We start from the raw sequence: 5,355 nt of genomic DNA, 5'->3' as shown, positions 1-5,355 counted from the left end.
CCTCCTCGTCCTGCTGCACTAATTGAGTGATTCAGAACAGGGCTCAGACACGCCGCCCCTGCGACTCTATCTGACTGGGATATTATCGGAGTGGCTGTCAGACGAGGGTCCAGAGCGGCTTGGGAGGAATGCAGCCTACAACTGTGGGCCAGCAACAGACCCTCTGCACACTGCAGAGCCTCAATGCTCCCCCTCCTTATTCCCCCAAACCACCTCAAGCCAATCAGTCAACAGGACCCCAGGGGCCATTTTCAAAAACAATCACTCTCTCTAAGTAGTCAAGAGGTGCCAGGGCTAATTATAAACAAACTATTGATGTTCCAGCTAAGGATTGTGCTAGACTGTGCCAGTGCAGTAAATGTTTGTGTGTGGTGTGTGTGTGTGTGTGTGTGTGTGTGTGTGTGTGTGTGTGTGTGTGTGTGTGTGTGTGTGTGTGTGTGTGTGTGTGTGTGTGTGTGTGTGTGTGTTAGGGTCAAAGGAAGGTTCTGCTTGACAGAGCATTCAATTGGCCATTTAACAGACCTCACCCGAAGTGAACGTGCCGTGAAGATGGCGACGGACTCCAAATGACAAGTGCATGGGTTTCTCTAAAAACATAGCAAGAAACTGTAAATGTCAAAGAAGATACATGTCCTGAGAATGAATACTTTGTTATTGTTCAGTGAACAAATCCAATATTTGAATGCACTTGAAAATAAGTAAATTGGGTATTGAGTGTAAGGTAGCCTCCTGCCATATTGACCAAGTCATTGAAAAAAAGTTGTTGTCTGTATAAGCTTTTTCAAGTTTAAAAAAGGGAGAGCAACACTAAATATAAAAACATTTCAAAACATTAATACGGGAAATTAATTCTAAATTATAGATGATCAGAATTAGTCAAGACAAATGGTGCAACGTACAAATATTTGTCTTCTAACAAGTCTAAGGGTTTTTCTCAATGTCAAGGACGCTTCCTTGGTAGGACATGTCTTCTGAGTCAGGTCCTTCAGAGGCTAGGTAAGAATCCTTCCTGGCATTCGGAGAATGAAGAATGGAACAGGCTAGCAAGTGTGCAGGTGTGCGTCTTATGAGAGGCCCCGCCTTAAATTGAGCACGATTGGTTTGAAGAATCATAACTGATTAGGGTAGGCCTACCTACTTGAGTAACTGTATTTTGTAAAATGATCATCTCTCCAGGACAGAACCACTAAACTAACATAAAACGTTCTCCTTCTGTTTGCAGCCTTGAAAAAGTCCAGAAGGATAAGCAGCCAGAAAATCATAAAATCACCATCATCAATCAATAAGAAAATGTGCATTCATTATCATACTTGATGTCTGCAAACCTTTCTTACACATATTGGTGCACATAGTAGCATAAACCACAAATATCAACAAAAGAGGCAAAGTCAAAACAAAGTTCATTTAAATGGTTTATTTAGGTGCAAAACGCTCTAAGTTCTCATTCACACGCTTTTCAGGTGCGCACCAGACGACAGTTTGTTCCATTGTTTAATTTTTCATAAGGTTCGGTTTGCGTTCACACGGGCAAAACTCAAACGGACTATAAACTTTAAACACAAGTCATGTGCACATTTACTACGCCACTGAACATACTTACATTTAAATGTCTGGATTCAGCCATTTTCCGCCAAAGATTTGGGAAATTGGTCCGTGCGCAAAGCATTGTGGGGCTTTTAAGACCGCCGAGGATACGCATGTGCATCCTCGAAATGTCCCGCAACGAAGGACTCAGTCCTCGGTAGAATTCCAAGGATCCTGTACATTGGAACAGTCCTTTGGCGGGATTCGATGACGTAGCAATCTTGAAATAGTGGCTCTGAAGGATCCTTCCTTGACATTGAGAAACACCCTACAGTAAGTGTTTACAGCGAAGTGAAGTGTTAGGCTAAATGCTATGCAACATGTTCGCATTGACCATGTTAACACAATGACAAATGTAATGTGTTGGCCCGTGCCACCCAGTTTCATGAAATCTGACCAGCGTGTCTTTATATAATGTTGTTGACAAACAGACAAGCACAACAACTCACAAACCAACAAAAGAAATCACAGTTTTAACCATTTTATTTTTTACCATCAGCAATATTGGTCATAAACAAGATTTGACATGTTTGTGGCTCTATAGATGAAACGTTCAGGAATATCCAAAGAAAGTTTACCAGATTTCACAGCAATCCATAACTAAAAGCATGTATCACCCACATGGTGGCAATAGAGGAAAAGTCACAGAGTCCCCAAAGCCATTTGGACACATCCTCTGGGTACCATGGATGTTTGTGCAAAATGTTATGGCAACCCATCTACAAATTGTTCAGATAAATCAGTCTGCAACAAAGTGGTAGACTTACCGATTTTGCCCTAGAACTATGCTGCTGTTAAAGCTAAGTTGTGTTAAATAATATAAAAATCACTGCTCAAACCTAAAGCTCAGTCTCAGGACATTAACTTCAGAGTGACACCGAGTGAATCTGGTTTCACCGCTGAGTGTTACCCACTTTAAAATAATGTATTTAGGTCTAAATCATGTGATAAGGCCGCAAGCTGCTGGTCTGTGTGACGGAGACAGAGAGCAGAGTGACGGACGCTCTGCAGAGCCAGAGAGTTCCATCCTCCTCCGGTTAAAACAACAGCCTTTCCCTAGGAGCTATCGCACTATGACACATGGTCTGATCCAAGAGAGCCGTATTTATTTTCGTTTGGGCTACATTTCTTTCCTTTAAGTAATGAATTAAGAAAACACAGAGCCTGGCGCTGCGATTTGGAGATGTGTGGGAGAGAGTTGTGTGCACTGTCTCACTGCAAACGGGAAAGGAATGGAGTTGGGCGTGAGGTATCCAGGGAAAGCAGCATTCCCATCATCCTTTCATCCTCTCATCCTTTCATTTCTCGACCCTGCAACCTTTCTCTCTGCTGAAGCCATGTTTTCAGTCCTCCGTCTCACAGCCAAAACATGGGAGGACTGGATGAAGTGGGAGACGGAGAGTAGTGGAGTTCAAGGGAGTGGGGGGGAACAGTCTGAAACACTTAATGGCAGAGAGAAGACAGCAACTGTGTGTCTCTACATGATACTATATGAATCTGCATGGGCTTTTATGTGTGTGTTTAGGATATGGGCTAGGGTTGGTAAAAGGTCAGCCAAAGAGAGTGGGGAACAGCTCCCCCCCCCCTGAACACCCTCTACAGAACACCTTCTGTAGAAGGGTTAAATAAATGTTAGTGATGTGATAACCAGGCTGTTTATTGAGGGGCCTCTAGCAGGACAGCTAGTAGGCCCGCTTGGGTTTCCTCTTTGATGATGTCATACCGCCAGTCCACCAAATCCGGCACGTCTTTGTTTCTCACTGTTTTTATCCGTTCTCATACATTGCTTCAGAGTTTGACAGAATCGTAAAACACCCAGCAGAGACACTTTAAGGGTCCTTAGAGGGCATTGCATCAGTGGTAAGCCGCAAGAAGTTAAAAAGGCAAATATTCTGCACTGTAAGTGTCAGCTATTAAGACCTGTGAAGTGTCCAGTTTTGCAGAAACACTTTGTGACAATTGCTTGAGAATGACTGTAATTCAACACTTGACTTGCTCTGAATCCAAGGCCAAGATCCTCTTAATCTTGCCAAATAAGTCATAAGTCAGTTGGCCTGTTTCCTCTCTGTTTAAATGAACAAATTACAAGTATGTTTTCTTTCTCTTCAGCTCTGAAGAATGACAGGAATTCAGCCACTTGGGGAACAATGTTAACCAACACGTTTTAGCTGCGATATCTTTTGTAAATGTTACATTGCAAATGCCACCCCATAGCTCAAGGAGATCAAATAGCAGCAATACAAATAATCTAATAAACCACACTAATTGGGGCTGACTCAAAAAAGTTTAGGGTTGGTGAGTCTAAGTTTGCCATCTTAAGCCGCGTTTCCAAAACATGGTAAGATACAACTGACACAATTATTTGTAAATGTTCTACTTCTGATACAAACCCATTGAGTGTTGGCGGTTTGATACTGTTTTCTCGCCGTAGCAACTGAAAGTGCCGTGTAGTACACCCTAGTATCAGTACACCCTATAAGAGAACATCTCTAGAATTAAATTATCTCTGCTATCCACTCTCAACATAACTCAGTGCCTCTTTATCACTCATCAGTCAAAAGGTGTTGCAGAGAAGCTTTTATCCATAATAAGTATAGATACAAAATTGAAATGTCATTTTTTGATGTATTTTTTGATGGGACACACCCCCATTAGATTCACATAACCTCACTGATCTGACTCAGAGATACCACAGCAGAGAACAATAAATGGTATTCACCTGACATGCCAATAAAATAATTTGTCACTTTCCACTGTACTACATTCTTACATAAGACCACCCCCTTCCAGGTTTTCTAAAGAAATATGCCACATAAATTCCACCTTTTAAGATGAATGTACGTCTTCACTTTCTCCTCCTTTTTCCTGTTTCCCAGTCAAAAACACAGAGGGGTGAGGCCTGGAAGTGAGATGCCGTTCAAAGTTTAAAAGGGCAACACTGAGAAACACTGGCAGGTGTTCAACAACTGTGGTGCATTTATGATAACACTCAGGTTTACTTGGTGCTCTTGAACACTGGCTGTAGATTTAGCGTAACAGAGAAAAAAAGGCAGAGAGATATGAAGTGTGTCAAGGTCAGTTTGTCAGTTTGTGTTCTGACTCCTTTTACTCGGCTAACGTGGCAATAACAAACCCATACAGTGAAGCTGCTGCAAACGGCACAATGTCTGCGTGTGGACTGTGTCCGGACAGTTGAATTGTGCAGTGTAAGTGAAAGCTTGACCTCATAACTGCTTAGTGTTAATACTGCAGGAATTCACTGGAATTTTGTTTTCATAAATGAGGACAGGAAAGGGTAACAGCGGAGGCATAAATCAGGGTATTTTTTTTCTCTCTCCTCAGAATAAGTGACCGCATGAGTGTAATAATAAACATCTCAGGCAGAGATTGATGTTGGATGGGTCTGACTCAGGGCACGTAGTTAGTAATCCGTGCACGGGCTGTGCCCACGTTGGGCACCAACCCGACTTACAATTCCCACGGGGGCGAAGCAGGAAGAAATGACAGACATCGTTTCCCTGTGATCAAACATTGTTGGTGTACATTAACACTGCTGCAATCTAAGCACAAAATAATTAAATGTGGTGAAATTTGAAACTATTTTGAGGTATTTCCTCTCTTTAGAGCGCCAGGGCAGATTGGCTTAATTAAAGAGGGAAAAACAGGAAGTTTTAAAGTCACGTCTATAATTAATTGGTCGCCTCAGCCAAAGGGTCTGCCTGGTCAGGGCAGTGTGAGGAAGCAGCTCTGTTGTTGTGCTCAGTCACTGGG

This window comes from Notothenia coriiceps, unplaced genomic scaffold, assembly GCF_000735185.1.
Source record: "Notothenia coriiceps isolate Sejong01 unplaced genomic scaffold, NC01 NC01_scaffold00004495, whole genome shotgun sequence".
Taxonomy (NCBI): domain Eukaryota; kingdom Metazoa; phylum Chordata; class Actinopteri; order Perciformes; family Nototheniidae; genus Notothenia; species Notothenia coriiceps.
Note: the sequence above shows the minus strand (reverse complement) of the source record.